Source organism: Palaemon carinicauda, chromosome 27, assembly GCF_036898095.1.
Source record: "Palaemon carinicauda isolate YSFRI2023 chromosome 27, ASM3689809v2, whole genome shotgun sequence".
In the NCBI taxonomy this organism is placed as follows: Eukaryota; Metazoa; Arthropoda; class Malacostraca; order Decapoda; family Palaemonidae; genus Palaemon; species Palaemon carinicauda.
The window spans coordinates 42055336-42079303 of record NC_090751.1 but is presented as its reverse complement, the minus strand read 5'-3'; the positions used below and the strand labels follow the sequence as shown (position 1 = coordinate 42079303).

At 43.9% G+C, this 23968-nt stretch overlaps 1 long non-coding RNA gene across 1 annotated transcript in view; it reads right to left on the bottom strand.

Moving 5' to 3' along the window:
• LOC137620703 (uncharacterized) overlaps positions 1-22643 on the bottom strand; it is a 48908-nt gene extending 26265 nt beyond the window's left edge. The window contains exon 1 of the long non-coding RNA XR_011040102.1: positions 22537-22643. This is a non-coding gene — a long non-coding RNA (uncharacterized lncRNA). The remainder of the gene's footprint in view (positions 1-22536) is intronic.
• Positions 22644-23968: the final 1325 nt, after the last annotated feature.

Sequence of the window (23968 nt, the reverse complement as noted above, 5' to 3'; positions counted from 1 at the left end):
TAATTTCACACGAGTAACAATGGGATTACACTGATCGGGGAGCATTTCCATTAAAATCAATTGGCGACAAATGAAATTACACTAAATTTCGAAATATATTGATGTAATTCCCTTAAGTTCCCTCTTGGAGATGTCTTTATGTGCTGGTGGTTAAGTTAAAAATGAAGGAGAAGGTAGAAAATAATTGGCTGTTGTAAAACAACATCCGGGAACTTAAAGAACTTATGAAGAAGTACTTGTAAGCTGTTAATTGGTTTGGAAAATGTATGATACTTTAATTTCTAGCCAAATACATGAACCATATATTTTTCCTACTTGTTATCTTGTGGTCTATGCATTTCTGACCTTGATTAATGGGGTAAACCACCCGTTCATGAGTTTCTGGACCCCCTTATATAAAGACAATTATGGGGGACACCAGTGGGAAACCAGGGGTTTTTGGGTGGGAAAATGTCATAAAATGATATTTTGATTATAAAATAAATTTTTGAATATACTTACCCGGTGAATATATAATAGCTGACGTCTCGGACGGCTCAACAGATTCCAAAAACTCGCGAGCGATCGCCGTGAAGGTTGCGGGTGTGACCACCAGCGCCGACTATCGGCCAGATACCGCATATACTTGTCAAGTTCTCCAGTTCTTCTCAGTCCGCTGGGTCTCTATCGGGGAGGAAGGGAGGGCCTTTAATTTATATATTCACCGGGTAAGTATATTCAAAAATTTATTTTATAATCAAAATATCATTTTTAAATATTAAACTTAGCCGGTGAATATATAATGGCTGATTCACACCCATGGTGGTGGGTAGAGACTAGTATTAATGCAATAAAGGCGTTTATGCTCATGAGTTTTTGACAATTATATCATAAAAAAAACCCACTTAAATATAGGTACCTAGTAAGGAAGCTGACTCTGACGATTACTCTGCCTTATTAGTCCGCTTTCCTCACGAAGCCCAGCCATCCTCTCAGGATGCTGCAAGACTCCCAGGAGCTGTTATATCCAGGGCGACCACCCATACAACAGGACCTCATCAATACCCTTAATCTGGGCGCTCTCAAGAAATGACATTTGACCACCCGCCAAATCAAAAAGGATGCGAAAGACTTCCTAGTCTTCCGTACAACCCAAGACAAGATTAAAAACATTTCAAGAGAAGATTAAAAGGATATTGGGATTAAGGGAAAGTAGTGGTAGAACCCTCACCCACTACTGCACTCGCTGCAACGAATGGACCCAGGGTGTAGCAGTCCTCATAAAGAGTCTGGACGTCTTTTAAGTAAAATGAAGCAAACACCGACTTGCTCCTCCAGAAGGTCGCGTCCATAATACTGCGCAGAGACCTGTTTTGCTTAAAAGCCACCGAAGTTGCTATCTCTCTCACTTCGTGCGTCTTGACCTTAAGCAAACAACGATCTTTCTCACTTAAATGAGAATGTGCCTCCCGGATTAAAAATCTAATAAAGTACGATAAAGCATTTTTAGACATGGGCAATGAGGGCCATAAGGCCTCAGAACCACCTCGTAATGGTTTAGTACGAGCCAAATAAAACTTAAGAGCTCTAACTGGGCACAGTACTCTTTCAACCTCGTTGCCTACGATTTCTGATAGGCAAGGTATATCAAAAGATCTAGGCCAAGGACGAGAAGGCAGTTCATTCTTGGCCAAAAACAAGTTGAAGCGAACATGTGGCTTTATCTGTAGAAAAGCCGATGTTCTTACTAAAGGCATGGATCTCACTGACCCTTTTAGCCAAAGCCAAGCACACCAAAAAAAGCGTCTTGAGGGTGAGATCCTTCAGGGATGCTGAATGCAATGGCTTAAACCTGTCGGACATTAGGAACCTTAGGACCACGTCTAAGTTCCAAGCAGGAGTTGACATACGACGCTCCTTAGAGGTCTCGAAGGACTTAAGGAGATCTTGGAGATCTTTATTATTTGACAGATCCAAGCCTCTATGTCTGAACACAGAAGCCAACATGCTCCTGTAGCCCTTAATAGTGGGAGCAGAGAGGGAGCGAACATTTCTCAGATGCAGGAGAAAGTCTGCAATTTGGGCTACAGAGGTACTGGAAGAGGAAATAGAGGATGACTTGCACCACTCTCTAAAGACCTCCCACTTCGACTGGTAGACCTTGATAGTAGATGATCTCCTAGCCCTCGCGATCGCTCTGGCTGCCTCCTTCGAAAATCCTCGAGCTCTTGAGAGTCTTTCGATAGTCTGAAGGCAGTCAGACGAAGTGCGGGGAGGCTTTGATGAAGACTCCTTAAGATCCATCCTTAAAGGTAGACTCCTTGGAACGTCTACCAGCCATTGAAGTACCTCTGTGAACCAATCTCTCGCGGGCCAGAGGGGAGCAACCAACGTCAACCTTGTCCCTTCGTGAGAGGTGAACTTCTGCAGAACCCTGTTGATGATCTTGAACGGCGGGAATGTGTAAGCGTCCATGTGAGACCAGTCCAGCAGAAAGGCATCTATGTGGGCCACCTCTGGATCTGGGACTGGAGAGCAATAGGTCGGGAGCCTTTTGGTCAATGAGGTCACAAAGAGGTCTATGGTGGGCTGACCCCAAGTCATCCAAAGACTCTTGCACACGTCCTTGTGGAGGGTCCATTCTGTAGGGATCACCTGACCTCTCCGACTGAGAGTCTGCCAAGACGTTCAATTTTCCCTGGACGAACCTCGTCAACAGTGAGATGCCTCGATCTTTTGACCAGATGAGGAGGTCCCTTGCGATGACGAACAGTGTGTGGGAGTGAGTGCCTCCTTGCTTGGAGATGTACGCCAAGGCTGTGGTGTTGTCCGCATTCACTTCTACCACTTTGTTTCGGAGAAGTCTCTCGAAACTCGCCAAGGCCAAGTGAACAGCCAACAGCTCCTTGCAGTTGATGTGAAGGCTCCTCTGATCCGACGTCCAAAGACCCGAACATTCCAGACCGTCCAGAGTCGCTCCACAACCCAAATCTGACGCGTCTGAAAATAACACGTGGTTTGGGTTCTTGACCGCCAGGGACAGACCCTCTCGAAGACCTATGTTGCTGTCCCACCAGTTCAGGCACGTCTTTACTGGTTCGGAGATCGGGATTGAGACAGCTTCCAAAGTCTTGTTCTTGTCCCAATGGGAGTCTAGATGGAACTGGAGAGGGCGAAGGTGAAGTCTCCCTAGAGATAAATTGTTCCAGGGATGACAGCGTCCCTAGGAGGCTCATCCAACTTCTCACTGAGCAACGGTCTTTTCTCAGCATGAGGCGGACTTTGAGCAAGGCTTGATCTATCCTGGTGGCAGACGGAAAAGCCCGAAAAGCTAGACTGCGAATCTCCATCCCCAAATAGAGAATCGTTTGGGAGGGAGTCAGCTGAGACTTCTCTAAGTTCACCAACAGTCCCAACTCCTTTGCAAGATCCAACGTCCATTGAAGGTCCTGCAGACAGCGATGACGGGACGACGCTCTGAGCAGCCAGTCGTCCAGGTACAGGGAGGCTCGAATCCCCGATAAATGAAGAAATTTTGCCACATTTCTCATGAGCCTCGTAAAAACAAGAGGAGCAGGGCTGAGGCCGAAGCACAGTGCTCGGAATTGGTACACCACATTCCTGTATACAAACCTCAGATACGGTTGAGAATCTGGGTGTATAGGAATGTGGAAGTACGCATCCTGCAGGTCGAGAGAGACCATCCAGTCTCCCTCTCTGACCGCTGCTAGGACGGAAATCGTGGTCTCCATCGTAAATTTTGTTTTGACAACAAAAACGTTGAGCGCACTGACATCCAGCACCGGCCTCCAACCTCCTGTATGCTTTGGGACTAGGAAGAGACGGTTGTAAAATCCCGGTGATTGAAGGTCCGAGACTTTCACCACCGCTCCCTTCTCTAGCAACTGAGACACCTGCAGTTGTAGTGCCTGTCTCCTTGACTCCTCTCGATACCTGGGAGAGAGGTCTATAGGAACTTTTACCAGAGGAGGTCTCCGTACAAAAGGTATTTTGTACCCCTCCTTTAGCAACAACACAGACTCTCGGTCTGCACCCCTCTTCTCCCAGGCCTGCCTGAAGTTGTTCAGTCTGGCCCCTACCGCTGTCTGAGGACGTGGGCAGTCAGACTCTGCCACGGGAGGACTTGGATCCTCTCCTCTTGCCTCTTTTACTGTCGGCACGAGCGCCTCCCTTACTGGGGGCTCTGCCACGAAAGGGCGGGATAAACCTAGTTGCTGGAGTATCGAGCTTGGGTCTTACGACATAGATGATGAAGGAGCAGCCTTGCGTGCCGACGTAGCCATCAGGTCGTGGGTATCCTTCTGCACCAGAGAAGCTGCAATATCCTTAATCAACTGCTGAGGAAACAAGGCAGATGACAACGGGGCAAAGAGAAGCTCTGACCTTTGGCAGAGAGTTACTCCTGCCAAAAGGAACGAGCAAAGAGTCTCCCTCTTCTTAAGGACTCCTGCGTAAAGGTAGCGGCGAGCTCATTAGAGCCATCACGGATAGCTTTGTCCATGCAGAACATAATAAGCACGGATACATCACGGTCAGCTGAAGAGATCTTCCTGTTCAAGGCTCCCAGCGACCAATCCAAGAAGTTAAAAACTTCGAAGGCCCTGTAAACCCCTATGAGGAGATGATCAAGGTCCGAAGAGGACCAGTAAACTTTAGAGCGTCTCATGGCCAGGCGACGGGGAGAGTCTACGAGGCTTGAGAAGTCTCCCTGGGCAGAGGCAGGAACTCCCAAGCCGAGAACTTCTCCCGTGTCATACCAGACGCTCGCTCTAGAAGCCAGTTTAAAAGGGGGAAAGCAAAGGCTGTCTTCCCCAAACTCCTACTGGTGATCAACCAATCGCCTAGTAAACGCAAAGCTCTCTTAGAAGAGCGAGAGAGCACTAGCTTAGTAAACGACGGCGTCGAAGTAGCTAGGCCTAGCGTAAACTCTGACGGAGGCGAACGAGGAGCAGCAGTTACAAAATGGTCAGGAAACAGTTCCTTAAAAATCAGCATGATCTTTTTAAAATCCAGAGAGGGCTGAGCAGCTTTAGGCTCCTCTCCGTCCGACAAAGTCCCCAAAGGAATATCAGTTGGAAGGGGATCAGCGACTTCCTCATCCGACGGAACTTCGTCCGACAACTGCCGAGTCTCATGAAAAGGAGAGACCTGCCGAGGAGGCAACGCTTGACAGGCAATGTCAACAAGCAAAGGAGCAGCAGTAGCAGAAGAGGAAGCGACGTCACGCCGCTGCTGAAAGGACTGAAATCTCTGTGACTGACCAACAACAACAGCTGAAGTTGATTGACGCTCGACGTCACGTCGGAACTGCATTGACTGCAGAGTCTGAGCAGGCAAAACAACCTCCGACTGCGGTGACTGACGCTTAACGTCACGTCGAGGCAACGGAGCCGGTCGGCGAACGTCAGTGCGGGGCTGCGGCGGGCAGCTGAACGTCAGTACGAGACTGCAGCAAGGGGGATCCATGACACGTGACTGACGTGAAAGACTACTGACATCGCGTTTCAAAGTACTAGAAACGTCAGCACTAACGTCAAACGGACGAGTGAATACTCGTTTGGGCGGCTGACGGCCAGAGTCACGTTCAGCGCACTGGCGACTCGAAAGCAAAGGATCATCGCGAACCTGCTCAAAGTCATACTCTTCCATAAGTGAGGCAAGATTAGACTGCATGTCCCGCAGGACAACCCACTTCGGATCAACGGGAGTCGGAACGGGCCGTGACGTCAGAAACGTCTGCGTTGGCAAAACATTGCCTCTACCGCGACCCTCGGACCCCGTGTTACGCTTGCGCTTAATAGGCGAACAGTCATCCGACGACTGCAAAAGGTCAGAGCTGCCCCAATGGCTACAGCCAGGACGCTGGACCTGTCTTGAAGGGACTGACTTTCGCTTCAAGGGTCTAAAAACCTTGCGCCAAGGTTTCTTGTGCAATAAGTCTTCGGAGGACGAGGAGAACACAGTCTCATCCGTCTTATGGTAAGGGCGATCTTGACGAGAAACGTCCGATACCAAAGAGGTAACGTCTGTACGTTGGTTAACGCCTCTCGTCCCCTTAAGTCCTACGACATTACTTCTCCCTGGTGCAGGGGAGCCTGAAATAGGTCTCGGACTAGGGGAGCGACAAGCACGAACAGACGAACCCTCGGTCACCACTAAATACACTTTGCGCACTTATCACTTTATCACTACGATTTTCTGTTTTACCACTCTGACACTTCAACAACTTAACATCAGACAGGAGTTGGTTACGGTCCGATGCTAAGGACTCAACTTTTTCGCCTAAAGCTTGAATCGCTAGAAACATATCCCGCATGGACGGTTCATGAGTGCTAGTAGGGGGTTCAGGAACAACTGCTACAGGGGAAGGATTAGGTTCAGGGGCATGGGAGGAAGGAAATTCCAAAGATCTAGAGGAGCTTCTCCTCACCCTATCTCTCTCCAGCTTACGAGTATATTTGTCATACTCAAGCCAGTCGAATTCCGACAAGACCACGCACTCATCACACCGATCTCCTAATTGGCAGGATTTACCCCGGCAATTAGAACAAACGGTATGTGGGTCGATAGAGGCCTTGGGAAGACGTTTGTTGCAATCCCTCGCACACTTGCGATATTTAGGTTCTGGGATAGGAGAAGGGTCAGCCATATTGAACAATCAGAGAAAATCCAAGTCAAAACCAAAGTCATCAACAATAAACACCAGCCAAAAAAAGGGTTTCAATAGTTTAATTGAAGAAAAAACTCCCGTCACAGCGAAAGCCAATAAACAACCAAAATAAAGTACTTCACCAAATAGGTCGAAAACTCAAGGTCATAAGCGAGCGGAACCAACTTGTCGACAAGACCGACAGAGAAGAACTGGAGAACTTGACAAGTATATGCGGTATCTGGCCGATAGTTGGCGCTGGTGGTCACACCCGCAACCTTCACGGCGATCGCTCGCGAGTTTTTGGAATCTGTCGAGCCGTCCGAGACGTCAGCTATTATATATTCACCGGCTAAGTTTAATATTTAAAACAAGTGATTTACAATAATGATAATGGTCAGAAATGCAAAATCAAGACTAAATAACCAGTTTGAAAAATATATGGTTCATGTGAGTGGTTTAAAACAGGGCAAAACGTGATTATTTAACACTTTTGAGATTTGTAAAAGGGTACAGAACCTAACAAACCCACCTAATCTAACCTAGTAGTTCCCAGGTCACAACGCCTAGCCGACCCCCCCCCCTTCCCCGGTCACAACTGCTAGCCGGACCCCCCTTCCCAGGTCACCAACGAAAAGTAAATTAAAAATAAATCCTTACATTATGGTACAGTAAATCAGGGTTGATATATGATACTCTAATTTCTAGAAAAACTAGAATTCACTATTAGAAATACACGAGTGCTGGCTAATTTGGTATTTTTCTCTATGTTTAAAAGGGGCTGGGGCATAACAACATACGTATCGGTCTATTAAAATGATATTTTCATGAACAAAATAAATTTTTGAACATACTTACCCGGTAGTTATATATAAAGCTTACGTCCCCGATGTCAACGGCAGAAAATTCGACACTCGCGCCAACCGCCAGTTGTATCACCCCTGCACCCTAGCGAGGTACCTGGGAACCATTCCAGTGACCCTCATATATTCCATGCCTCTAGTCTCTTAGAGGGGAGGAGGGTGGGACTAAAATTATATATAACTACTGGGTAAGTATGTTAAAAAATTTATTTTATTAATGAAAATATCATTTTTAAACACAAGACTTACCCGGTAGTTATATATATAGCTGATTAACACCTTTGGTGGAGGGTTAGAGACAGCTAGCATATCTGGAATTCTACTTAAAAGTTAATTAAAACAAAACTTAGGGGTTCGTACCTGATAAGGAAGCTGACTTCAATGATACTCTGCCTCATTATGTCTGCTAGCCTTATGGGATCCAGCGATCCTCCCAGGGGGCTGATGATCTCGAAGGGACTGTCAAACCGGTGTCAAAACCTCATCATGACAGAACCTCCTCCCATAACCAATTCCGGGTGCTCTCAAGGAACAAACATGACCACCTGACAAAATCAATGATTGTGGAAGACTGACACAATCTCCACAAACAACCCTAAAAAACAATTAAAAGTACCAAGAGAAGAAAAGGTTATTGGGATTATGGGAACATAGCGGTGGATCCTTCACTCACTATTGCACTCGCTGCTACGAATGGACCCTGAGTGAAACAGTCCTCATAACAAGTCTGAACACCTTTCAAATAATATGACGCGAACACGGATTTGCTCCTCCAGAAGGTCGTGTCCATTATGCTTTGTAGACATCTGTTCTGCCTGAATGCTGCCGACGTTGCCACTGCTCTGACTTCATGAGACTTCTTTAAAAGTCCAAGGTTTGATTTATTACAATGAATATGAGCTTCCTTAATTAAAAGCCTGACAAAATATGACAAGGCATTTTTAGACATCTGTAAAGAGGGCTTTTTGACTGAACACCACAAAGATTCAGACTTGCCTTGTAAGTCGTTTGTTCTCTCAAAGTAGCATCTCAGAGCTCTAACCGGGCATAAGACACTTTCTACCTCATCTCCAACCAGATCCGTAAGATTTGGAATCTCGAATGTTTTGAGCCAAGGCTGAGAAGGGCGTTCGTTTTTGGCAAGAAAGCCTAATTGCAAGGAACAGACAGCTTTACCATTACGAAATCCAACGTTTTTGCTCAACGCATGAATCTCGCTCACTCTTTTGGCTGTCGCAAGACTGACCAAAAATAAAGTCTTCATTGTGAGGTCTTTCAAGGAAGACTAACCCAGCGGTTTAAAACTGTCGCTCATGAGATACTTCAAAACAATATCCAGATTCCAGGCTGGAGAATCTTGGTTCCGTCGTTTTGAAGTCTCGAAAGACTTGAGAAGCTCTTGCAGATCCTTATAGCCAAAAAGGTCAAGGTTTCTATGCCTAAACACAGTAGCTAACATACTCCTATAGCCTTTAATATTAGGAGGAGGAGAATTTGCACTTTCTTCGAAGATATAGCAGGAAATCCGCAATTTGAGCTACAAAGGTACTGGATGAGGAAAGAGAGTTGACTCTACACCACTCTCTGAAAACCTTCCACTTAGATTGATAGACCTTGATGGTTGAAGTCCTTCTTGCTTTCGCAATAGCTTGAGCTGCCTCCTTCGAAAAGCCTCTAGATCTAGCGAGTCTTTCGATAGTCTGAAGGCAGTCAGCTGAAGAGCGTGGAGATCTTGATGCAATCTTTCCAAGTGGGGTTGTCTGAGTAGATCCATTCTTAGAGGAAGAATTCTTGGGGTGTATCACCCATTCCAGTACCTCTGTGAACCATTCTCTTGATGGCCAATAGGGAGCCACTAGGGTCATCCTGGTTCCTTTCGATGTCACAAATTTCTGTATTACTCTGTATAGGATCTTGTAAGGTGGGAAGGTGTAGAGATCTAGATTGGACCAGTCCAACAGAAAAGCGTCAATGTGGACTGCTCCTGGATCCGGAACAGGGGAGCAATACGCCTCTAACCTCTTCGTCTTCGAGGTTGCGAAAAGGTCTATGCAAGGGCGACCCCAAAGACGCCACGGGCTCTTGCACACATGAAGGTTGAGGGTCCACTCTGTTGGAAGGATCTGATTCCGTCTGCTGAGACTGTCTGCCATTACGTTTTTCTCCCCTTGAATGAATCTCGTCAGAAGTATAACGTTCCTCTCTCTTGCCCACACCAGGAGATTCTTTGACGTCTCGTACAGAGATATCGAGTGTGTTCCCCCTTGCTTTGAGATGTACACCAATGCTGTCGTGTTGTCCGCATTGACCTGAACTACTTTGTTGGTGACTAAAGCCTCGAAACTTTTGAGGACTAAAAGAACTGCCAACAACTCCTAGTGGTTGATATGTAAGGAATTTTGGGGTTCTGCCCATAGACCCGAGACTTCTAACTTGTCTAGTGTTGCTCCCCATCCTGTGGCCGAGGTGTCGGAGCATAACACAAGGTCTGGGCTTTTTATTGACAAGTCGAGACCTTCCTGGAACTTGTCTGTTTCCTCCCACCACCGAAGGCAGTCTTTGATGGGGTTCGTGATAGGAATGGACATCGTTTCTAAGTCCCTCTCCTTGTCCCAATGGCTGTTGAGATGGAACTGGAGAGGACGAAGATTCAGTCTTCCCAGTGGGACGAATTGCTCCAAGGAGGAGAGGGTTCCTATCAGACTCATCCATTTCCTTGCTGAGCAAACTCTCTTGCTTTGAAACGATCTTAGTTTCAACTTGGCTTGCTCTATCCTTAAGGGAGACTGAAAAGCCCGAAAAATCTGACTCCGAATCGTCATCCGCAAATATAAAATCTCTTGAGATGGAACCAAGAGAGACTTTTCCTTGTTTACGAGGAGACCCAGTTCTTCCGCAAGGTCCAAGGTTGTCTGAAGATCCTTCAGGCAGTGATCGTAAGAGTGCGCTTTGAGAAGCCAGACGTCAAGATACAGGGAGGCTCTTATGCCCCTTGAATGTAGGATCTTTGCTACATTTAGCATGAGCTTCGTAAAGATCTGAGGTGCTGTGCAAAGGCCGAAGCATAGGGCTCTGAATTGGAAGACGTCTCCCATGAAAACGAACCTTAGGTAGGGTCTGAAGCTCGAATGGATGGGGATGTGGAAGTAGGCATCCCGAAGGTCTAATGAGACCATCCAGTTGTCCCTCCTTACTGCTGCTAGCACTGACTTCGAAGTTTCCATGGTGAACTTCGTTTTGATGATGAACTTGTTCAGCGCACTCACGTCCAGAACTAGACATCATCCCCCCCGAGTTCTTGGGTACCAGGAATAGTCGGTTGTCGAAACCAGGTGAATGGATATCCTGAACCTTCTCTATGGCCCCCTTTTCTAACATAAGACACACTTGGATCGAAAGAGCTTGTCTCTTTGCCTCCTCTCTGTATCTGGGAGAGAGTTCCACGGGAACTAGGACCAGGGGAGGGCTCCCTAGAAAGGGGATCTTGTAACCCTCCCTCAAGATCTGAATAGACCATTGGTCAGCTCCTCTCTTCCCCCACGCTTGCCAGAATTTGAGTAGTCTGGCACCCACTGCCTGAAGGCGAAAGCAGTCAGACTCTGCTTCGTCCTGCTCTGAAACCTCTTCTCTTACTCCTTTCTAGCATCAGGTCTGGAGCTACCCTTGCTGGAAGATCTTCCTCGAAAGAGCTGGGAAAACTTGGGAAAAATATCTTCCTTAGGCTTGCGGCTGGTAAAAGAGGGAGGCAGAGCCTTTCTAGCAGTCTTGGGGACAAGATCCTGAGTAGCCTTCTGAGCTAAAGCTGAAGAAATCTCATTGATAAGTTCTTGTGGGAACAGCAATGGAGAAAGAGGCGCATATAAAAGTTCGGACTTCTGGAAGGGAGTCGCCCCCGGCGAAAGAAAAGAGCATAGTTGATCTCTCTTCTTGAGGATGCCTGCGGAAAAAAAGAGCTGAAAGTTCATTAGAGCCATCCCTCAAGGCTTTGTCCATGCATGACATCAAATGGACCCTCTTTAAAAGTCTCAACTTTTTTTACCCAAGGCCCCAAGTGTCCAGTCTAAAAAGTTAAAAACCTCTAAGGCTCGAAAAATTCCCTTGAGAAGGTGGTCTATTTCTGAAGTAGACCAAAAAAACTTGGTCTTTCTCATGGCCGACCGACGAGGAACGTCTACGAGGCTTGAGAAATCTCCCTGGGCAGAGGCAGAAATCCCCAAGCCGAGAACTTCTCCCGTCTCATACCAGATGCTCGACCTAGAAGCCAGTCTAGCTGGAGGGAAGGAAAAAAGTCTTTCCTAAGGCCTTCTTAGACTGTAAGCAGTCACCCATTAATTTAGGAGCTCTCTTGGACGAACGCGACAGTACCACCTTCGTAAAGCGGGCTTTCTTGGAAGCTTTGCCGAGAGTAAACTCAGACGGGGGCGAGCGCGGAGCTATAGGCACAAAAAAGTCTGAAAACTCTTCCGTAAAAACTTTCATAGATCGGCAGAATGACGGAAAGAAACAGAGTCCTTGTCTTCTGAAACGTCATCAAACTAAGGAGAAAGCTTGGCTTCTACTTCCTTCTCTTGTAACGTTCCTCCGGGAGCAGTAGGGTTAAGAGCGGTTTCAATTTTAGAAAAATCCTGAGTGCCAACCGCAATAGAAATAGGCTCATTGCAAACAGTAACAGGCGGCAGAGTCGCGTGCGGCTCATCCGAACGCTCGCGATCAGCTCGATCGGAGACTAGAAGTCCCTGTACATGAACCGCATCGATGTTTTGAAAAGAATAAGCCTCCTCATCGTAATCCAAACTAACATCCGAAATATGACAAGGGATAGGACATCAGGATCATATTCAGAAACATGCTTGCCGTCAACTGCTGACAAGCGTTTGGTACTACGAACCGCTTGTTGTTCAGCGACTCGTTCAACTGTATTCCTCCCGGAAACACGACCTGAAGGACGCTCACTAAAATAATTGGCGGAGAGAGAAACTTCCTGAATGATAGGACGTTTGGCAGCCTGTTTGAAAGGACGTTCGGTAGCCTGTTTGCAAGGACGTTCGGCATCCTGTTCCGAAGGAGGATCGGCAGCCTGTTCTGTAGGAAGTCCAGGAGCCTGAGTCGAAGGACGTTCGAAAGACTTATCCAAAGAACGAACATAAGCCTGTATAACAGGACAATCGGTAACCCGTTCGCAAGGACGTTCAATAACCTGTTTAACAGGACGTCCGACGTCCTTCTTAGAAGAACGCACGGGCACACTGTCTCGTTCGCGTTCAATAAAAGAACTGTGGACTGCGGACTTAGGAGAACGATCACGATCACTTCCTAAAGGCCGTTCGTAGTGGCTAGCAGGAAGCTTAGATCCCCGATTACGAGGGTGCTCGGAAACATGTCCTGGCTCGCTGCTCCGATCATGACTGCAGATATGAGATTTTTCGCTGCGCTGGTATGATTGCATAAAGGACGAGAGCCTGCTTTGCATGTCTTGAAGAATTACAAAGTTAGGATCTGAACGTTGTGAAAACGGTGATGAAATCATAAATGTTCTTCTCATCGCTAAATGGAACAGAGCGCCTAGAAGGTGAAACCCAGTCTGAAGGCTGCTTGGGAGCTTGGAATGAGGTAAAGCCTGGTCCTGAGTGCACAGAAGGATCCTTGGAAATGTCCAGCGTTCTAAAAGGACGTTTGATCGGGGGGGGCTTTCAAAAGGCTCTGGAGTATCCCAGTGACTGCATCCATGTTTTGAACTTGCAGGACGTTGATAGGCCTAATCATAGGACCTCTTGAGAGGTCTGGAAGCGAGCTTCCAACCTCTTTTAGGCAAGGGGTCATCCGAAGACAATGAAAAACACAACCTTACCTTTTCAATGGTGAGGGCGAACGTCCTGGGAGGCGCCCACAGGTACGTTCGAGGGGACGTCTGCTCGTTTGATAAAGCCTCTTGTCTCCTTTCGCCTTTCGGCATTCCTTCTCCCAGGGGTTGCGGAGCCTGGAAGAGGTCTAGGACTAGGAGGACGACAGGCACGAGCAGGCGCACCCTCCACTGCACTTCACTTAACTGCACTTGCACCTTCACCTTCATCTTTTAATAGACGCACATCGGACACCAACTGTGTCCTGTCCGCAGCCAAAGATTCAACTTTAGCGCTGAGAGCTTGAATCGCCACTAACATATCTTTTAGTGAAGGTTCATTAGCAATTGCAATACAGTGAGCCCTCGCTACTTTGCGGTTCGACCATCGCGGTTTCACGACTTCGCGGACTTTTTTCATTACCCATGTATATATCATAAAAGAAATATATTGCAGATTTAAGGCTGCTGATGGCTACTACTACAAATGTAATGGATGTGCATCTTTTCCATGAATCTTTTGTATGTATACGTACTGCATCCAATAATATTCTTTGTTACAAAAATCACATCTCGAATAAGCGTACATATCCTACAACAAAACAAGCGTAAAATAGCGTACGTAAAGCATATATACCGTGTACACATCCATTTAAATCGTAGCTTAAATACGGCATCCAATTTCATCAGCAAACCACTATTTTTGGGGGAAACAATTTTATTCTAGAAAATTGCTACTCTTTAAATAGTTAATTGCACATTAAGAAAGTGTGTACTTTTGTTTTTAAATTGCGGGTGTGTTTTAAAAATTGAGTATTGTTGACTTATTTTTGTTTTACTTTTGGCTGTGATCAGATCAGCTGACGTCTACCTGCCGATCTCAAGAATATGCGCGTACGAAGACAACACACTAACACCTCACGCTCGCGAGCGAGGAGGTCGAGGGGGGGGGGCCCTCTCCCTCTCCCTGTGTGTGTGTGTGTGTGCAACTTTTCACTACCTCTCATTCCTTACCTCTATCTCACTAACAAATGAAATCTTTGTTGCTTCACAAAGTTTCATTTATATTGAAAATCAATCATGATTCAATTTTCCTTACTTTCTCCTATCTCGCACTGTCACATCAAATGATATAGCGGTAACTTAATTGTTCGACAACTTTAAAAATCGGCCTAGTACTTGCTGCTTCTCTTTTTTAGATGGTTTCATAATTGAGGGGGATACAAGTTGACTTATAACTGAAGTTAGGAAAAGTATTTTGGACGTGGAATGGAGAATCGTCTTTAGTAACAGTTTAAAATTATCGTAAATTAGCATTCGGTCATTAGCGGCAGTTTGTTATTGTTGATTAAACGAAAAAAAAAAAAAAAAAAAAAAAAAAAAAAAAAAAAAAAAAAAAAAAAAAAAAAAAAAAAACGTTTTCCTGCTTTGCTACGTATGTAGGATTTTATATAGATACGGTAAATAATATTTGTAATAACATATTTACTAAAAGCTTTTAATATCATCATTTATCACTTTCATCATGCGCATTTAATGCCTTCGTTTCTTTATTATAATCGAAGATGGAGCGTACAGTAAACGAATGGAAGGTTTCCGTTTCAGGCGGTGTCATAAAGAAAAACATTATATACTGTAAATGGCATTCATTTCATTTATTTAGAAGTCCTAAGAAAAATTAAGTAAAACATTGGTAATAACAAAATCAACATATAATCAATACTTGTGGTAAGATTGCTGTCGATGCAAAAACTAACCTACACACGTGTAAATGCGTCTGTTTCTTCATTATGATCAGAGATAAACATAAACAAAACATTGGTTGTCATTTTTTAGTGCTTTTTGGCGTGTTTAGGAAACGCATGATATAAAATCGCCTTTAATATTTGTGTCTGTTTTAGTTTAGGGTACTGTAGTACATACATTAAGTGTTCTGTACATTATAGGGTAATTTGTTAACAGTACTAAGTAAAGGGAAGGTTTTAAAAGTCTGAATATACATGTTAAATAAATACATAAATATGGTGTCCCTACTTCGCGGATTTTCAGCTATCGCGGCCGGGTTTGGAACCTATCTACCGCAATAAACGAGGGTTCACTGTAGTCGGATCGGGATCTACCACTACAGGTGAAGGAATAGGATTAATGACATGGGAGGAGGAAATATCTCTAGATGAGAGAGAAGAACTACGCCTCAATCTATCCCTTTTGAGTTTACGTCTGTTTCTATCAAACTCAATCCATTCATGCTCTGACAGCCAAACACATTCGTCACAGCGTCACTTAAATCACACTCTTTACCTCTACATGCAACACAGAGAGAATGGGGGTCAAGAGAGGCTTTAGCCATACGGGTCTTACACCCACTAGTCACACATAACCTAAGAGTTATAGGGGGGGTGGCCATTTTGAAAATTTAAGAGAATTCAGACAAGCAAAGGTCAAAATTCATCTAATCCAAACAAAATCAAGAAATATCCAAAATGAGATAAAAAACAAGGAGTCAATAACCAAAGATTTGTACTTCACCAAAAAAACGATCAGTAATGACGGAGTAGAATTCACGTGTCGCCGCTAGCGACGGCAGGGAATATATGAGGGTCACTGGAATGGTTCCCAGGTACTGTACCTCGCTAGGGTGCAGGGGTGGTACACCTGGCTATCCAACTGGCGGTTTGCGCGAGTTTCGAATTTTCTGCCTTTGACGTCGGGGACGTAAGCTATATATATATCTACCGATTAAGTCTTGTTTAAAAATGTGAAGTATGTTTTTTCACTCTAAATCCATTGTTTACATCCGAGACACTGAAGGGGACTTATTGTGCATGCGTTTTTTCCCATGGTCTGGGGAGCTTTCTGTAAATTTACAGTAATGTATTTGTCAGGTGGTTTTTTTAAACCACCAAAGACCAGTCTAGGTAATTGAGTACTTCGAAGGCCCCAAACAGACCCTTAAGTTAATGATCGAACTCCGTCATTGACCTCCAAACCTTTGTCTTCCTTAAGGCTAGACGACGAGACGAATCTACCAAACTTAAGAAATCCCCCTGGCAGAGGGAAATCCCGAGCCCAGCACTTCACCAGTCTCGTACCACACACTAGATTTAGAGGCTAATTTTGCGGGAGGAAAGGCAAATGCAGATTTGCCAAGAGTTCGCTTAGAATCCATCCAGGAACCCATTAACTTCAAGGCCCGTTTAGAAGACCATGAAAGGACCATCTTAGTATACAGCGGAACCTTGGTTGTTTTACCTAAGATAAACTCCGATGGAGGAGAACGAGGGGCCACAGGGGTAAAATGATCAGGGAAAACTTCTGTAAGAATCAACATGAATTTTTGAAGGTCAACAGCATGTTGATAATATTTCTCTTCCTCATTCTCAGAAACCTCCTCTAAAGGCTCGTCCACGTCAGACTTCTCTTAAAGTTCAACTTCTGGCAGTGCAGCAACTGCTGCAGCCTGAACTTAAGGAATAACGTCTGAGTGAGACCGCCTGTCAGAGTCAATAACTTCATCCAACTGAAGGAGGGGAGGTCGAAGTAGACTGATGAGAGACCTGGATGGGTCGACGCTCGCCGTCAAAAGCCAACTGTCGCGTGTCGTCCCGAGAACGCTCGGAAACTGCTAACTGTTGAAGCGACCGACGTTTGGAATCGGACGACAACTGCCGAGAGTCGACACGTGGATGCGTAGCGTCTGCTAGCGGTTGACGCGAACGATCTCTACCGTCAAACGATGACTGTTGATGGTCGTCTCGTGGACGTCTAGCGTCCAAATGTTGTTGACGCTTCTGCTTCACTGCGTCCAAAGTTGGCTGCAGAGAATCTTCGCGGCGACGCACTGCGTCCAATTGCTGACGTCGGTGTTCTTTCTCACAAACGGAAGGCGAAATTTGATTAGCAAGAACTCTCTGGCGTGACTCCTCTATATCAACCCGGCATCGAGCACTACGAATGGGAGACCGCCTGTGCGATAACTCGTCAGCACAAGAGACCACCGGTCGCCTGTGCGACAACTGGTCTGATGTCCGACGCTCAATCGTACTGCCAACACCCGGTTGATAAGAATCCATGAACGATGAGAGTTGTTTCTTCACAGATAAAAGAATAGACCAATTAGGATCTTCAGGCAAAACATTTGACTCCTTCCTTGACGGTAAAACAGAAACATCACCACGCTTTTCGGGTGTCGAAAGCCAGTCTAAGGGGAGAGGTGGCGCATGAATCGTAACATCAGCCATCGAAACAAATTCAGAGTCGGAAAGTATAGGCTCAACTCGAATACCGTGATCTGGACGCTTCGCAGGAGTACAAGTGACGGGAGAACGAAAACGCTCAGGGGAATCCCACGTACTACAGCCTGGACGTGCAGGTGATTCCGGACGCCGAGCAACCGCATGCGATCTCTTAAGCAGTCTTGACGCTCGCCGCCACATCTCGCTACCCGAACCTTCATCTGAGAACGGGGATAACGTACCAACCTCACCTTTCCTACGATGAGGGTGAATGACCTCTGATACGGCAACAGGAACGTTCGAGGGAACGTCTGCACGATTGACGACGCTTCTCGTTCCCTTTAGCCGATCGACGTTACTTCTCCCATGGGTTCGAGAGCTCGAAAGAGGTCTAAGGCTAGGTGAACGACAAGATCGTGCAGACGCGCCCTCCACAACACTGAACACATTAGAAACACTTTCCACAGTTCTGACAGTTTCACGATTTTTCAGCACATTTAATTCAGAAAATTTTTTATTTCTATCAGACGATAATGTCTCCACTTTTTCACGGAGAGCCAGAATCGCGGTAAACATGTCTTTCATAGATGGTTCCTGATCTACCACTACGGTGGTAGGAATAGGATTAGGAATATTAACATTAGGTAAGGCTACCTCAACAGATCGTGAAGAACTACGCCTAACTCTATCCCTCTCAAGTCTTCTAACATAACACTCGTATGTTACCCATTCATCATCCGTTAATGAAAAACATTCATTACATCTATTATCAAAAGAACAAGGTTTCCCCCTACATTTAACACAAATATCGTGAGGATCAACAGACCCTTTAGGGAGTCGAGCACGACAACCTTCACTAACACACTTACGAATAGTAGGGGAGGGGTCGGCCATTTTGAATGGTTAAGAGAAAGACCGACAACCAAAAAAACAAAGGAAATATTAATAAATATAACCACCAACAAAAGGATTTCAAGATTAAATGAAAGAGAAAATGATGGTATTATTACAGTTTCAACCATTATGGGAAATCTATTATATTAATATTTTTCCCGAGTAAAGCAAGTCTTTTGTAGTAATTCTGTATAATATCATCTAACTGTCGCAAATGCCTAGTTCTTTATATATCGACGATCTAACTCACACTACTCGTGTCTTCCTCCCAGATTTTTTCTAAGTCTGTTGTTATTGTTGACAGTGTCTTGTTTTTGCTCAAATGAGCCCTGTAACCACTATAATCCGCAGACAAATTAGTCCACTATGAAGTCTTACACGTTTGGCCAATCACAGCGCCTATCCACTATGACGTCATACATGTTTGGCCAATCACAGCGCGACAATACATTATCTTACCCAGGCATTTCATTTTGTTCTTAATCATGGAGGCCATAGCAAGCACGTCATATCTCATGTTGCACAAGAAGTTGAAATTCCATCTTCTTGTCCTGACTGTTTCCTAACTTACAATGAATTTGTTGTTACTTATTCGGGGAATATTGAAAAACTAGTGGATTTGTGGCAGAGACAATTTAATTTTAGAAAATAAAAATTGTCCTGCATGTCAAGGAACCTTTGCAACGGCTTCACGATTTCCTCAAAGCACCAGCACATCTTTATGAACCAACAGTTTAGGGTAAGCTTCATTAATTTATAGAGTATATTATAATGGTGATAGTATAACGATGTATACAGCAGTACCATCACTTTGGATTAGGTTTGATGGATGCGTTAGGTAGTGGCCGTATGGATGGGGGGGGGGGTCGTAGCCTAGGTAGGGGTGCAGGGCCCTAGGTCAGGCGGTTTATTAGGTTCAGTAGTGCCCTGAAAATCACTGTGGCCTTATTTTTTACCAAAATAATTAACGATAGTTCAAACTCAAAGAAAACGTTGTACATCACCAAACAACTTCCCAACAGTGTAAGACAGCGAGAGCGAACTTCAATATGACAGCCAGCTATGGCGGCAGAAGAAGAACTGAGTGGCTGGGTGTAGTTCCACCTGAGGTACCGCTAGGGCGCTGTTGTACACCTGCCATATCTACAATACAGTAGTGCGAGATTTTGAATTTCTGCCACGGCGTCAGGAGACTTCAGCTCTTATATGACCAGCGGGCAAGTTTTATATTTAAAATTTACTATTTTGTTAACGTGCGCAGCTCAGCATTACTGCTTGCCAGTGCATACGAGCTTAATGTTTTATTTTCCTGCAATCGTAAACAAGCCGATGGCAGAACTAGAACCATTATATTTAGAGTTGCTAATGTTATCGTAACATTGCATGTTAGAGTAACATTGCTAATGTTAGCGTGCGCAGCTCAACATTACCGCTTGCCAGTACATACGAGCTTGATGTTTTATTTTCCTGCGATCGTAAGCGAGCCGATGGCAGAACTAGAACCATTATATTTAGAGTTGCTAATGTTATCGCAACATTGCATGTTAGGGTAACATTGGTAATGTTAACGTGCACAGCTCAACATTACCGCTTACCAGTACATACGAGCTTGATGTTTATTTTCCTGCGAATGTAAGAGCCAGTGGCGGAACAAGAACCGTTATATATAGTGTTGCTGTTATGAACTAGGTTAGGTTAGGTGGGTTTGTTAGGTTATGTACCCTTTTTGTACCTCTAAATGTTGTGTAAAGGGTATAAGGAAAAATTCTTTAAAATACACATGCTAATATTACCGTACGGTAAATGTCTAGGAGAAGGCCGCACCCGTTTTTCAAGTATTATCGACAAAAAACGGCAAAATACAACCAGATAATTGTTGCACAGTGCATAGAAACATGAGGAAATGAATAAAAAAGAAACTAGACTCAACTCTTACACACAAAATGTAAGCATACACCTACTACTACAATTATGGGGGACCCCAGTGGGAAGCGGGGTTTTTGGGTAGGGGGAGGAGGAGAAAAGTGAATTTTCAGGGCACTACCGAACCTAATACAACCAACTAACCTACCCTGGGGGGCCTGTACCCCTACCTAGGCCTACTGGGGGGGGGGCTCCGCCCCCCCTGCAACCCCCCTTAAGGCCACAGTGATTTTCAGGGCACCACCAAACCTAATACACCCACCTAACCTAACCTAGGGGCCCTGTACCCCTACGGGGGGGGGGGGGGCTCTGCCCCCCCCCCTCTTAAGGACACTACCTAACACATCCATCAAACCAAATCCAAAGTGATGGTACTGCTGTATACATCGTTATACTATCACCATTATAATATACTCCATAAATTAATGAAGCTTACCTTAAACTGTTGGTTCATAAAGATGTGCTGCTGCTTTGAGGAAAACGTGAAGCCGTTGCGAAGGTTCCTTGACATGCAGGTCAATTTTTATTTTGTAAAATTAAATTGTCTCTGCCACAAATCCACTAGTTTTTCAATAATACCCGAATAAGTTTAAACAAATTCATTGTTAGTTAGGAAACAGTCAGGACAAGAAGATGGAATTTCAACTTCTTGTGCAACATGAGATGACGTGCTTGCTATGGTCTCCATGTCTAAGAACGAAATGAAATGCGTGGGCAAGATAATGTATTGTCGCGCTGTGATTGGCCAAACATGTATGACGTCATAGTGGATAGGCGCTGTGATTGGCCAAACGTGTAAGACTTCATAGTGGACTAGTTTGTCTGCGGATTATAGTGGTTACAGGGCTCATTTGAGCAAAAACAAGACAGTCAACAATAACAACAGACTTAGAAAAATCTGGGAGGAAGACAAGAGTAGCGCGAGTTTGATCGTCGATATTTCGACTATTATTGATTTTCACTAAATTAACTCACTGGTATACCATTATTTACATACATTCCTACACATTCTAGTAAAAATAAATTGAATATCACTGATATCTTCATGCGGCCCTCTCCTAGACATTAACCTACCGTACTATTGCTAACGTTAGCAATGACATCGTAACGTTTATAACGCTGTGTAACGTTGACAACGTTGGTAATGTTTACGTTCGCAGTACATATGTGAGTGAAGTGACACGGAATTTGAACGTCATTATGTTTAACCATTTTAACAATATATAACAAGACGTTATATTCAAACATTTTAACAGAAAATACATGTTTTCCTGTAGAAAATAACGTGATATAACTGGTTTCTACCTTCATTTCATCCGTAATAACACCAATCAGTTGGGTTACTTAAAGTTAGTCAAATTGGTTATTCCGTTTATTTGCGGTTGAAATTAAGGTAAAGTTTGGTCAAATCACGTTATTTACTACAGGAAAACATTTTCTGGTCGAAATCAGAATCAGTAAAACTTTACTGGAATTATATGTTATTTACCTTTTCATAATGGAAGGAATTAACTGCATTTTATCAATGTAAGAATTTGTGATTTACTTTTAAGTATGTGACCTGGGAAGAGGGTCCAGGGGGGGGGGCGCATAGCCCGGCTAAGGGGTTGTGACCTGGGAAGAGGGTCCGGGGTTTGTCCACAGGCTAGGGGTTGTGACCTGGGAACTGTTAGGTTAGGTTGGGTGGGTTTGTTAGGTTCTGTACCCTTTCACAAATCTCAAGTGTTATATAATCATATTTGGCTGTTTTTCAGCCATTTACACGAACCATGTATTTTTCCAACAGGTTATCTTGGACTTTTTTTTTTTTTTTGGGGGGGGGGGCATTTCTGAAAATTATTACTGCAAATCACTTTTTATATTTCCCCAACCAGACAAACCCGGTTTCCCACTGGGGTCTCACATAATTTTATTAATTTAAGGGTGTCCAAAAACTCATGAACGGGTGGTTTGCCCCAATAATCATGGTCAGAAATGCATAAAACACAAAAAAATGTAACGAGTAGGAAAAATACACGATTCACATACTGGCTAGAAATGGAAGAAACATATTTACCTTCATTTTTCAATTTGAAAATTACTTACATGATACTTTAATGTACCTGACCTGGTGTCTAAATTAACACTACCAACCTTTAAGTAAATGAGGGATGTTCAATTAGAGTAAATGTTGGATAAACGGCAATTAGTTACGGCCTCACGGACGGATAAGGTAACGAAAATGATGACATTGACACACCCCAGTGCGGAACAATACAATTCGTAGTAATATTGGAATGTTGGAACAGTTTTTTCTTAATATACCACAATTATTTTTTGACCTTCTTTTGAATACCATGATTATAAAGATACAGCAAAAAGATACTATATTAATTGCAAACTTAAATGCGACGATTTTACGATAAGAGGGAGGAAGTACAAGGAACTACTTTTCTTAGTTTTTTTTTTTTTTTTTTATTTTAAATACAAGCAAAGATTGACTGATTAATTTGAAGTTCTCTGGCATCCTGGCATTACAAGCAAAGAAATGTATGAGCAACCCTATAGATTCAGAATGCACACATTCATATGTCCTCGTACATACACGCATCACATACAGATACATACATAGATATACTTTAACAACCGTCTATTGAAAATAATAATACTGCAAATACCAATTATTCTTATAATGTGTTTTTGAATGAAAACGTTTTTATTAAATTGAGAATTATCAGTAGGTTAGCTGGTTCATTTGATAAAATTACATTAAGAAAAAAAATTGATCTATCATGTGAATTTTTTAAAGGTAATTTCATCAAATGAACCAGATCGCCTTCTGATAATTCTCAAGTCAAAAACATAATAGTGAATATGATTAAGTAATTCAGATCGGTTTTATAATTTTCCTTTTACCCTTACTTTTTTCTAAAAGTGAGGAGTAATAACTTCAGAATTATCAGTAATCGATTTATGTTAGCGGCAGTGTTTGACAGTTTTAAGGCTAAACTATCTAGTTTGGATTTCCGATCTAGTGAAATTAAAACTCTTCATGGACCTTGATAGTTGTGGAGTTGTAGACCTAAATGGCATTTTTCCTTTGTTTTTATAAAGACTGCATATTTCTTAGCTCAAAAGTTATCTGTTATTTTGCGTAAGTAAGCAAGAAGATGAAGAGGAGCTTTCAGCAGTTGTTGGAGAATTGCTAATGTTACTCCAATATGCAAATATATTTGTGGTAGGTCAAGTCCAACTGATTCCTACCCAATTTCCATAACTCCAATATTATATAAAGATTTTGAACGTCTTAATAGGTTTGCTGAAGCTAATCATCTGTTCTCAATTTTGCAATTTGGTTTTCGTAAAGGCCTTGGAGCATGTAGGCTAATGCCCTTCTTAAAATCTCCAATGCTGTACAGAAATCCATTGATTGTGGTCAGGAAGTTCGTATGATTGGCCTTGATTTTAGTGCTGCCTTTAGCCCGTGTTAATCATAAGACCATTGTTTTCAAACTCAAACAGTTGGAGTGGGTGGGTCTTTTCTTAGCATCATTAATTATTTTTTAAGTAATAGACCGCAAAGAGT